General features: G+C 35.1%; 1 protein-coding gene across 2 annotated transcripts in view; it reads left to right on the top strand.

The window, feature by feature from the left end:
• The window catches only part of bmpr1ba (bone morphogenetic protein receptor, type IBa), an 81,332-nt gene that overhangs the window by 991 nt on the left and 66,500 nt on the right, over positions 1-13,841 (top strand). The window contains exon 2 of one of the 2 annotated variants that reach the window (XM_016284638.1): positions 4,216-4,272. The exons of the other annotated variant lie outside the window; for it this stretch is intronic. The gene's annotated coding sequence lies outside the window, so the exon portion shown is untranslated. The remainder of the gene's footprint in view (positions 1-4,215; positions 4,273-13,841) is intronic. 2 annotated transcript variants of the gene reach the window in all.

The raw sequence follows: 13,841 nt of genomic DNA, 5'->3' as shown, positions 1-13,841 counted from the left end.
GTAAATCCTTTAAATGAAAACGTACTTACGTGAGTCAGAACTGCCGGCATTTTAGTCTAACGTTACTCTCCCAGGATCAGTAAACAGTCCTCCATAAAATGTGCTGCACACATCTGAATATTTGGGTTAAACTGTTCTGGAACAGTGTTGTAAATACAACTTAACCACTGATTTCTAGTCGTGTCCTCTTTTGGAAGACCAAACAAAGTAGTTTCGCTTTCACAACGAAACACACGGTGCCTTCACGACATGGCGGCGGCGGCAGCAACAATACTACAGCGAGAATGAAAGTTACGCCTTCTTTCTTTGCGTGAACATTTAGGCGGCTTTATGCAAATCTTCCCACATAGTGATGTAGACATGTGGGGGCGTGTTAGAACGAGGCGTTTTAGGTAGGTGTGGCTGACTCTTAACTTTATAAAGAATATCTCTTTGGATTTGAGACTTTAGTCTTTGCAACTTTACAGATCTTCTTTATGCACCAAGAGCTTGTAACACTAAAAAGAGAAAGGAAAAATTGAAATCGCATCATATGACCCCTTTAACATCTGGTACATCTTTGTACTATTGCAGCACAGCACTTTTTTGTTAGGGAAATAATTGAAGATCTTCATATGCTTTTGGTGAGTTTGTATTGTGATATTTTATAATAACATTAAAAAAGCTGAAGTGTGTCACTGCATTAGAAATACTGCCTGTTTTCAAACAAGTTTCCCATGAACAACTGCTGTTGGTCAGGCTAACAGATAGTCCTGCCTCCAAGCTTATAATTTTATTAAAGTACTTACATTCATCTTTCTACTTCAATTTGACAGTGTAAAACGGTTTAAATCATCGTCATTTTAGGGTTTATGGTGTTGCATTGTCATTATGACAGTTGTATAACATTGGCTATAACTAAACAGAGAAAAGAAGTTTAGTAAGTGGTTTTTATTTCAATTATTTGAAGCTGTAAAGGTATTTATATATTTTTTACAGTCATTTTATGGTTTTGTTGCATTGTCATTGCGACAAAGTTTTAAAATCAGATGTAACTTTACACAAAAAAAGTAAATTTGTTTATTTTTTATTATAATTTTTTTTAATTAACATTGTGTAAACATGTATATAGTTAGCTTTTTGTGGTTGTATTATTGAAGCAGTGTGTATTTTAACCTTGGCCATGTTCACTTACACCATAAAGTGCCTCACTGTAACCCAGATTTGTAGCGACAAGTGGAAATTAATTTTTTGTGGTAATAAACAATATGCCAAAAATGCTGTCGATTCAGCTCAGCTTGAACCGCCGAAACCAGAATATTCCTTTAACACACTGGATGGGTTTGCACTGCTGATTTGGTCATGATATAGGGTGTTCAGGACACGTCTGCTGGGAATATGATACAGCGACAGAAACTTTTAACTGCTCTGATAAGGAGTTAACTCACACTATCTTGATAGCCTCTACTCTTTCAGCACTTAGAGGGTAATCCCAACAGGAGAGACTTTCTCTTGGGATAATGGAGAAATCAGACTGTTTGTGTCCATTAGCTGCTTGATTTTTGACTTTTATGAACCATCTGCTCCATGAACACAAGAATCAATTGTTGACTGAAGCACAGTTCACACAATGTCTTCAGTGTTTAGCAAAGTCACTATAGCTTGATTTCACTGTGTTGCGTATACCCTTTATATATTTTCGTGATCATTAAAACATGTTAAACAATTACCTTTAGAGTACATCAAAATATAGTATGCTAGATGAATTAACAACATATTGTTATTATGGACTAGTTGATTGATTTGCCTTAACCCTGTATAATCTGATCAGACGGGTTTTTTAGAACACGTCTAAAAATAAAAGTTTTAATCTCAACTTTATTTTAGTTAACGGAAATAATTTTTAATAGTTTTAGTCATAGTTAACAATAGCAACATCAGCTGGACAGAGTTCAGCAGAATTTATAGCTCTCAAGATGCATTTTAAAGATATTTTTAACCTGAGATGGACCTAAAGTGGTTCAAGGCAAAAATAAACAAACAACGGGAGATGCGACATAACATCCAAACATGTCTGTTTGCATGCGTACATAGACCAGTATTTTATAAAATGTAGACTGAATCTAACATAACAGTGCACAGTAATTATCTTAAAATTTATTGTAAAATTTGTTACAAAAATATGGCTAGAGCGGCGATACTTTAATGATTTAGAGACAGTGTCTCTGATAACACTCTGAAATCTTCATTAAAGAAGTTTTCTTTACAGTCATGCCTGTTGCTATAAATATTTAACCTAAAACATGAATAAATAAAATACAAAGAATCCTAACTATAACTATAATCGTTTGCACGCTATTGTTGTTTTTCCGGTTATGTGTTGTGCAGTAGCATTTTACAACAGTAACATCTTCGTTGTGTGTGATATCAAAATAAGTTCACTAATATGACTGTAGGTCCAATGTCACGGATGAACAGAGAGTGAGAGACCTGAAACTATGTGAGCTTACACACACACACACACACACACACACACACACACACACACACACACACACAGAGGCACTAATCAGGTCCAGCTGTGTGTCAGTGTGTGTTATGTGGAGTTCACGTTGGAGAGTGTGTGACCATATGGCATAAAGCGTCCAATTCTTACCTCACCCCCCACCTTTCGTCATGGGACTAGGCAGGAAAGACTCAACAACCAGCCAGAGTCGAACAGCAGATGTGAGTGTGTGTATGAGAGAGAGCGAAGGAATGTGTACCCTCCATCAACAGCGCAAATCGACAAAACTAGAACACTTATAATCAACATGAAATCAAAATGTCATACCTGGCTCTTCCTGTAATATAACTCACTTGATGTCTATGATGCAACTCTGTCTTTTCACAATCCAATCAAAAACTAATGCTTATAAACAAGATCCATCTTATGTTTTTTCTTGTTCAATAAGCAGTTATTTTAGTATCATTTATATACTGTACTATTATATTATTTATTCATTTTTAAGTAGCTTTTATTTTTCTATTTTCAGTTTTCATTGAAATTTTAGCTATGCACTTTTGTTATTTTTTTTATTTTTAATATTCTATATTGTGCAGTTATTTTAATTTTAAATAATTATTTTATTTTATTTTTTAATTTTAATTTTTTTAAAATCCATTTGTTTTAACAATTTTAGTACTTCAACTTACTTATTTCATATTTGTAGCCAAAACAGCTTTCTGATTTTTACGTTTTTCAAGTTCTTCTAACATTTTATTTTATTTTATTTTATAAATTATGTATTTCTACTAAAATTAAAATTAACGGAAACAATGTTTTATATTGTTAATTAAAACTAACAACACTGTCGCTTAGCCATTTTACTTGGAAATGTATGCGGTCAATATTAGCAATACTTCCATTTCTTGACAACGAGTATATATTTATATTTAAAGGAAAAGCTATAATGGAAGACTCGTTTTTTAAAAAATTTTCTGTATCGCTTTATTTTTGTTTCAGTTTTAGTAATTTTGGTACTTCAATTTATTTTTCAAGGCAGTATTTATCATTTTCAAGTTCAGTCCAAGTTTTTTATTTAATATTTATATTTATTTTACTGCAGCTTTATTTCAGTTACCAAAAATGATTTAGTAATAGTTTTAGTTTTAGTTAACAATTATATCTCTGCAAAGCTGTCTGAAGTGCAAGTGTGCAAAGTCGTCATAACGCAGATGTGCCTGTTTGAATCATAAAGTTGTCTACACTGCAAGAAAAAATTAGAACACTCTCGTTACAATCAACAAAGCTCACTGTACTGCCAGTGCGCAAAGTCAACAAAACTAGCATGCTTGTGGTGTAGACACTATGTTTGGGTGTTTATATTTATTTCGATTTTCTTAGATTTTTCACTTCCTTTGGGTTTAGAATGCTAATATGACTAGCTGAATATAATACAGACATGCTGTGTGTATTTACGTGTGTGGTTGTGTATGTGTGTGTGTGTGACTCAAAGGGAGTCTCTGTTTGAGCTCCATTAGTCTCAACCTCGCCCTGACACTACTGCTCACATTAATACACACACATTCATGTTTATGTGATGTTGCTTGCATCATTTGACTTGAGAAGTGTCAGGCCCTAAAGTTCAATATTTATTGGAGTGTTATGTGCTAGTGTTCACAGTATAATCGTTTAGTATATAGTGAAAGGTGTGTGGATTTGGGCGTATTTGATTGTGTGTTTTTTCTTCACAGGTGATCTGTATTCTGATTGGCTGCAGGTTGGTTATGGAGCATCCTTATATCAGAAAGGTGAGTAGTATTGATTCTTCAGATGGATTATGACTCATGGGGCCTAAAGATACAGTTTCTAACCAATAATAATGCTGAGAAGTAGGAGAGGAATGTTTTGCACAAACAAGGCTATAAGGATGATTCTCTCCCAGTATAATACATTGAACACATATCCAGAGCTCAACTCTAAAACATTAATACAATTTAATAAAAACATTAAAAAATATGTTTTAATAATAATTAATTTAATAATTTTGAATGTATAATTATTTATTAATACATTTTATATATCAGTGCAATTCACAATTCTTGAGTCAAAACCACAGCAAAAAAACTACTAGTCTATTGTAACATTCAAACATTATTAAAGACAAGTGTCAAAAATAACAAATAAAAAAAAAAACTAGCAATTACACAAATAAATACAATAGAATAAAGATACAGATTAAATAAACAGTGCTTTGTGATAATGCAGGCCACACCCAGTGACAATTGCATAAAATCTACCTGGATATATGAGTTTGGAATGTGTAGCTCTCATGAAATCCAAAATGAGCCAATATTTGGCATGACATTTCAAAATGTCTCACTTTCAACATTTGATATGTTATCTATATTCTATTGTGAATAAAATATAAGTTTATGAGATTTGTAAAATATTCCATTCCTTTTTTACTCACAATTTGTACAGTGTCCCAACTTTTTTGGAATTGGGTTTGTATTTTATATTTATTTATATAAAGTTTTATTTTTTTGTCTTATTTTGTGATTTATAGATCTGGCAAAGCCAATTGGAAATTAATAAAATAATAAAATGCCACAGACATTTTTAGAATGAATATGAATTGTTCTAGTTGTTCCAATCTTAAATATAAAATATTCTATGGAGCAGTAATTGTAAGTAAAAATATTTAACAAAATCCTTGTTCTAAATCCTTAGCATGTAAATCATAAAGGATTGAATAATGTCAACTTTATTGAATTGATTTACTCATCCTTATCTCGTTTCAAAGCTGTACGACTTTTCTTCCGTGGAACACAAAAGAAGATATTTAGAAAATTGTCTTAAGTGTTTCTTTTGTCTGTATAGTGAGTCAGTATTGTCTGGACACTGGACACAATAAAATATCTTATTTTGTGTTCTGCAGGAAATTTGCTCAAGTTTGGAATGGCATCTCAATTTGCTGTTTTGTCTAAATTGTCGTCTATGAGAAACAATTGAGATATCAATGAGCTCTCAAGCATGTTTTTTCTTTCCTATGGGATCAACCGTCGTTCTGCAGGAACTACCCAGAAGCTTTTCTTGAACCCCAGTTGACAAAGCTACAGATTTAAAGCATTTGAGAGCATGAGATCTCCAGTCCGGAGTTTAGCGAGTCCATAAAGACTTTAGGTTTTGAAGCATCTGAGTGATTTATCATGCAGGAAATAATGTTATCACGGTACATTCCTCTGGTAATATACGATCACACACACGTCCCATTGACCCAGGTGTGTGTGTGTGTGTGTGTATAAGTGAGTGACAGAGAGATCGCTGGTGTCTGCAGGGCTGATATTATCGCTTGCTGAAAAGAGATATAGATCAAGAGGAAATCGAGCCATTTAAATCCCAGGAGCGCTTTATGATTAATGGCTGTCAGATATTATACTGTCTCTCTCTGAAGAGATCTGGCAACCAGCCGACTAAAACACCACACACACTCATAATGTCAGTCATTTTTCCATTGTCCAAAAGCCAAATACCCTCTGCAATCCACCCACTACGGGTGGGCGGTGTGACCCAAATCTTATATCATGGTATGAGTAATTTTATGTGACCGTAGCAGACCGTAGACCGTGTGGAAAAAGTGGTTTATATATTAAATAATATATAAACCATGTGGTAATATCTATTTTTGGATACTTTAGAAGCAAAAGCTCACTTGATGTTTTTCTCTATCTAAATGAAAAGGCGATTATTCATAAAAAGAATGTTAAGTATCACATTATATAACGAAACAAAATAATAAAATATGCATTGTAAATGAGATAGTTCTGACAATAAATGTGAATGACATGTTTTAGGTTATGCGGTCATTATATGCATTGCCTGTGGCCTCTATAATAATGTGTCAAAGTGCAACTAAACTGTGCTTTTCATGTTTCTTTGATGTTCTCATGTGTAAATAGTGTAAAGCAGTTCTGTCCGCTCATAGCTGTCTAAATATGTCTTCTGTGGTATAAACAATAAATCGAAATGACACATTTCTACCGTTGCGCGTAATATATTGTAAAACCAGCCATCTCTGTGACCTACAAACCCATTTTCACTCTTTAAAGAGAAAGATAAAAGAAAGAAAGGAAATCTAGAAATGACTAGCTTTTGTAATGTACGTGCTCCCGAGAGCATATATTTCCTGATTATGAGATTAGCACCTTTAACTGAAATGAAGAAGTATATTTAATTAAGTGTGTGTGTGTATATATATTTTTGCAGATTTCTATAAATGCAGGGTTTTTTTTACATTTTATTCATCGAACAATCCTGAAAATAATTATGGTTTCCACAGCAAACTGTTTATCATTGATAATGATAAGAAATGTTTCTTGAGCAGTAAATCAGCATATTAGAATGATGAATCATGAATGAATCATGTGACACTGAAGACTCGAATAATGATGCTGAAAATTCAGCTTTGTTGACAGGAATAAATTACATTTTAAAATATATTCAAATAGAAAACAGTTACTTTCATTTCAATAAATATTTCTCAATATTACGGTTATCACAAATAAAGCCTTTGCAGTCTTAGTGAGCATAAAAATCTTACAGACCCCAAACTTTATATATATTTAACACCCTAGTATCATAGCAGTGAGTTTAGCACAGGTAAGCACCAGTCACGTTTGCTGCAGAAACTGTAATCTAGTTATCACATGGGACATTACACAGATGCCCTGCTGCGCTCTTATATGTTCGTGATTGGATATTAAGATTGATTTACGCCCTTTCCGGTTTGCCACACCCCCACTCATGTGCTCACTTCTGTTAAAGTGCTTATGCTAGTGGAGTTTCATTATTTCCTGTCTCACTGGCTGGACTGGTGATCAATGCTGTATGTGTGTCTGCTCATGTATGCACTTATAAACTTATAGACTGCTGACGGATAACCCTCGCATAACCCATTTATCATGCATCCCTGAGCTGCAGTATATATCAATTTCACATGCACAGCCGCTCGCTTGTGTGTCAAACAGGGAGACTGCTGGTGCTGCCTCCATCTGATAAAGTTTCAGCATCTCTTTTGTCTACCTCAAGCTCATTGTGTTCTCATTAAAATGTGGTGTGATTATGAGGGGGGACGGCGAAATACAGGCGAAACCCATGTGAGACCCTGTAAGTGCGATAATGTGCACCTTTCATGCTTATAATCTTGTCAAAAAAAGGTCAAAATGGCCAGGTTAAGAGTTAAAAACTGTAAATCTGCTATGAATATTCCAGGTTTATTGTAAGTTAAGTTCAATTGACAGCATTCAAGGTTATGGCAAGACATTTACAAAGGAAGTGAATGGGGCTAATTTTCGAGAATAGAAAAGCACAATTTTATCAAATCACATTTTTATACATTACATCATTTTTTTCAGTTAAAACTTGTGTATTTGAAGTCAAAGCTATTTATATAATAACTTTTACAGTATTGTTATTATTGTTTATTACGTTACACTGTCATGGGGAGGAAGTTGGCGATCATTTTGATATTTTAATTTTTCGTGTTAAATTTGGTTTAAAATGTGGTCATTTTATTATGTGCTTTTGTCATTTTTGGGGTGCGTTCACACTAGGGCTGGACGATATGGCCAAAATTGATATCACGATATATTTCTTAATTTAGGTCGATACGATATAATTCCGATATCGATATGAACACTATTTATCTGAAATAGACATCTTTTGTAACATTATAAATGCCTTTATCATCACTTTTGATTAATTTTAAGCATCCTTGCTAAATAAAAATATTAATTTCTATAATTTCTTTCCCAAAAAAATAATAAAAATTATACTGAATGGAATAGTGTATAATGTTACAAAAGCTTTTTATTTCAGATAAATGCTGATCTTTGGATCTTTCTATTCATCAAAGAATCCTGAAAAAAAAATGTACTCAACTGTTTTAAATATTGATAATCAGCAAATCAGCATATTAATGATATGATAATGAATAATGATTTCTGAAGGATCATGTGACACTGAAGACTGGAGTAATGATGCTGAAAATGTACCTATGTATGATCACAGGAATAAATTACATTTTAAAATATATTCAAATAGAAAGCAATTTTAAATAGTAAACATATTTTAACATTTTACTGTTTTTTCTGTACATTGGATCAAATAAATACAGGCTTGGTGAGCAGAAGAGAATTAAAAAAAATAAATAAAAAATAACAACATTAACAATCTTACTGTTCAAAAACTTTTGACTGGTAGTGTAGGCTGATTATTCTTATAGATTGAAACAAATGTGCTTCAGCCAGAAAAAAGGGTATGAAAAGTGCGCCGAGTCGCTGCAGAAAACAAAAAAATTGAACAACAACAAAAACTGGAAATGTTGCTGGTGACGGGCTTATAGAAAATGCAAACTCATTCTCTGCCAGCAGGAGGCGCTTTTAGAGTGATAAAACTAGCGGTTTCTCCAGTAATGGCTGTAAACAAAGCAGCTCCGCTCATGAACACTTCTTTATCAGATAAAATGAAAATGCCATCGAAACTTTTCTGAAGACAGTCAATTCCCTTCAGAGATACATTCATATAAAACACCCACGCCGTGTTATGATTTTGAAACGTGCGGTGCTCATGTTTATTCAATGAAGTCAAATGGCACAAATAAATCAATGTATGGGAAACACTGGTAATGTATATCGAAATATCGAAAATGTGTTTAAAAATCATATCACCGTTATTGAAAAAAATTATATCACGATACATAATGATATTGAATTATTGTCCAGCCCTAGTTCGGTTCTCTTGATTCGTTTGGTCCGGACCAAAAAAGAAAATTATACATTTGGTCCTGGTCCGCTTAGCGTTCACACTGACATTTTTGATAGCGAACCTAAATGCATAGTCATACATTCACAACCTGATTGGTCGGGTTTCGTGATGAAACTTACCAAACACCCCAAACAATCAGTGTGTTCGATGTAGCATCAAACATCAAAGTAGCCATTCACCAATCGGTCTGCTCAGCGCCACTCTAAGTCAAATACACCTAATGCCGTCTGCTGGATTAAGCGCGCTCATTGTTGCGTGTACATTTGATTTAATTTTTACTACCTGCAAACTCACAAAGCGTTCATAAAAGGAACTTTACCTCCTCGTTGCTCCACGTTTGCCCTCTTCTCATTTTGTTTTGGATACACCAGTCGTTCCACGTCATCAATTCATGTCTTGTCATTACATCCTGTTTTTGGTTCGTTTAGAAGTATTTGGTCCGTGTTGCATTTATATATCATTCAAACCACACCAGAGTTCATTTGGAAGCAGACTGAGGCCTGAGATCTTTTTAGAAGTCTCGGTCCACAAACACCCCAAACAATCAGTGTGTTCGATGTAGCATCAAACATCAAAGTAGCCATTCACCAATCGGTCTGCTCAGCGCCACTCTAAGTCAAATACACCTAATGCCGTCTGCTGGATTAAGCGCGCTCATTGTTGCGTGTACATTTGATTTAATTTTTACTACCTGCAAACTCACAAAGCGTTCATAAAAGGAACTTTACCTCCTCGTTGCTCCACGTTTGCCCTCTTCTCATTTTGTTTTGGATACACCAGTCGTTCCACGTCATCAATTCATGTCTTGTCATTACATCCTGTTTTTGGTTCGTTTAGAAGTATTTGGTCCGTGTTGCATTTATAAATCATTCAAACCACACCAGAGTTCATTTGGAAGCAGACTGAGGCCTGAGATCTTTTTAGAAGTCTCGGTCCGCTTGTTTGGTGCGTACCAGGGTTCGGATGGCAGCGTTCACACTTACTCAAATGAACCACACTAACAGAGCAATCGCACGTGTGAACACAACCTTAATAATTTGTTATATTTGTATATAGCTTTTTTTATTTATGTTTTTAGGTTTTAATAATTTGTATTGTTTTTTTTAATGTTGTTTTATTAGTTTTTTATATTTTATATAGCTTTAATTATATTTCAGTTTTTATATAAATTTTTTTTTATTTTAGTGCTACTACTAGTTGCCAGAATTTATATATATATATATATATATACAAAATAGGTTCTCATTTAATTAGTGTTTACACAAAGTCTAGTCTACATATGACCGTGTTTTAAGTCGTAAAAACAGAATATATACTGTATGTCAGAGAGCGTACAAGCCTCTAATTATGCTGTTCTGATTGGCTGACTTAGCATTTTTGCCACCGTGCTCTTCAGATAGATGAACCCATATCGATGTACTAGTTTGTAGCTTGTAATAGGCTGATATATTAGTGGTGTTGTGAAGCTTTGCTGATGGCTTCTATTGTTCTGAAGTATCTACCCGAACAATAGCAGCTGTCATCAGAGCGAATGTTGTTCTCTGTGTGTTAAAGCTCTGTGAAAGAAGAGATACGAGTATAATCCTTCAGTGACTCGCGCTGAAATATATACGTCTGCGAGACACACATACACACACTTCGGGACTTCTGAGGGAATCCTTGGAGTTTCCAAGGTGACCGTTGTTCCGTCGCTAAAGGATTACAGCGCGTCATCGGACGGATTAGAGTCTGAAGTGTGTCTGATTGAGGCACTATCAGATTCACCTCGCTCTCAGGACGGTTTATCTGGAGATGTGGTCTTGTGGTGAACCGTCGGGAGCTGTTGAGCTGTCTTACGGTTTGGACAGGTTCGCTGTGATTTCGCTTTCCATGCCAGATGTCCTTCTCAATGAGGGTCTTTGTGCCGTGCTGCTAATTTTAGCTCTGGAATATTTTACCCAACTGCCAAACGGGACGGCCGTAAAAGCCAGTGCACTGTGAAGTCTTTCCCCTGTGGTTCAGCACGGCTGAAGTGTGTGTGTGTGTTTTCCCCCTTTCCTCTAGAGTGTTAACAGACACGCCTTGTTCTGTGCTGCGTATTTTTTGCGATTAAACTTGGCGGACGATAAAATAAGCCAAAAAATTCCCACAGACGTCGAAGCAGTGTTTGTTTCAAAGTTTTCATACATGGCTGATTTGCTGAACTATTCAGAGCTGCAGGTTTGCACAGAAACAGCTGGCAGAGTCATGAGTAGAATTATGGGTAATTGCGAAATAGAGGATGCGCACCTGTTTGAAATGCTCGCCACTAAAAAGCATCAGAAAATTACATGAATTGGGAGATTTTTATCGTCTTTTCTTTTGTCAAATTCTTTATCAATACAAACAAACACAAAAATGGATGCCACAAGTGTCCTTTTCATGCTTCATTGCATTTCCATTGTTCATTTGCACCATATTAAAGACACCACTCACCTATAACAGAGTCATTTATATAGTATGATAATATAATCAGTGTAATATAAATATTTGGTCGATTAGGTCACACTTAAAACTGTCTGAATGTCATTGCATTATATATAAAATATCAACCCAAGTGTCCTGTTTAAAAATATATATATTATGCTATTTTTCATCAAAGTGTAATTTATTAAAACAGATATTATGATATTTAGTATTAAAAAGGTGTAATGTGTTTTTTAAAAAGGTTATTATGATCTTGCATCAAGGAAAAGGGCATTTTTTTGTATTGTATGTATGTACAGTATCTCACAGAAGTGAGTACAACCCTCACATTTTTGTAAATATTTTATTATATCTTTTCATGTGACAACACTGAAGAAATGACACTTTGCAACAATGTAAAGTAGTGAGTGTACAGCTTGTATAACAGTGTAAATTTGCTGTCCCCTCAAAACACAGCCATTAATGTCTAAACCGCTGGCCACAAAAGTGAGTACACCCCTAAGTGAAAATGTCCAAATTGGGCCCAATTAGCCATTTTCTCTCCCCGGTGTCATGTGACTCATTAGTGTTACAAGGTCTCAGGTGTGAATAGGGAGCAGGTGTGTTAAATCTGGTGTTCGCTCTCACTCTATCATACTGGTCACTGGAAGTTCAACGTGGCACCTCATGGCAAAGAATATTGACACTTTGGGCCCAATTTGGACATTTTCACTTAGGGGTGTACTCACTTTTGTGGCCAGCGTTTAAGACATTAATGGCTGTGTGTTGAGTTATTTTGAGGGGACAGCAAATTTACACTGTTATACAAGCTGTACACTCACTACTTTACATTGTAGCAAAGTGTCATTTCTTCAGTGTTGTCACATGAAAAGATATAATAAAATATTTACAAAAATGTGAGGGGTGTATTCACATCTGTGAGATACTGTATATATGTATTTTGTTTCAAAGCAGGTGTCATTTAAAAAAATATATATATTAATGATATAGTGTATCAGATCAGGTGTCATTTAATTAAAAAACATTTTTATAAAATTATTTCAAAAATCAAAGCAAATGTCATTCATCTTTTTAAAAATATATTTTGATGCTTTGTATCAAATCAGGTGTCATTTAAATATATATATATATATTGATCGGCTACCAATCACTGTCGGCCGATAATCACGTTGGGATGTTTGATCGGTGGTCTCTAAAAAGGCAGATCTCAAATAAACAATCTTAAGCTGAGGACGCTGCCGTGAGAGGTTTGGCACGACATGCAGCGGTGCGGGTCAAATAATTATAATGCTGAAGGTGAGGTACTCACCTCCATATTTCTTCATTAAATAACTTATAAAGTAATTTGAAAACCTTGTGTGAGACGTAATTTCACAAACAGCGTGAGTGAATCACCGCACATGCGCTCTCTCTTTCGCTCTCAAAATACGCAAATGGCTTCAAATCACCACATCGCATCTGTCTATAAGCGAGCAGCACGTGGCACAGTTGACACAGGAATTGTCACTTGCACCATCAAGGCAGTGTCACATCGTCACTAAAGTTTATAAATTGCATTACTTTTTAATTCTTGCCAGCGTTTAAACCATTCAGCGCTCGCGCTCTCTCCTGGAGACCGTGCGCTCATGCACACTCGCAGCGCAAACACATAATGCCAGGTTCACATTACTCCGTTTGCAGTGCATATGTGGTGCATATTTTTTCCGCGCTCATGTTAACGGATTAAAGCGTTCACTTCACACGGCTGTGGTCCGGCAGTGCATTCCAGAAGCGTTGCGTCGGCAGCAGTGCAGAGATTGTTTCCGCACCGAGTCTACTGCTGCGCAGCAAGCGCTGAATTAAAGTAACAGCGCATTGTTTGCAGTAAATATGAACATGGATTGACACGAAAATGTAGTAATTACACGATAAATGCATATTATTAAAGTCTACTTTGTTTCACAGTCAACACATATGGCTTTTTGGCTAGGTTTAAAGGGAAAGAGCACGTTTAGATAAACAAGGCAAAAATAGATGGCACTCGTGGAGGTATACCTTGTAATAAAGATTTAAATGCAAAAGAAAAGGCAGTAGAGCTGACTATTTCTGTCAATGGTAAGTTTGTGAT

Source organism: Sinocyclocheilus grahami, unplaced genomic scaffold, assembly GCF_001515645.1.
Source record: "Sinocyclocheilus grahami isolate Dianchi unplaced genomic scaffold, SAMN03320097.WGS_v1.1 scaffold186.1, whole genome shotgun sequence".
NCBI classification, from domain to species: domain Eukaryota; kingdom Metazoa; phylum Chordata; class Actinopteri; order Cypriniformes; family Cyprinidae; genus Sinocyclocheilus; species Sinocyclocheilus grahami.
This window is presented reverse-complemented; position numbering and strand designations above follow the sequence as displayed.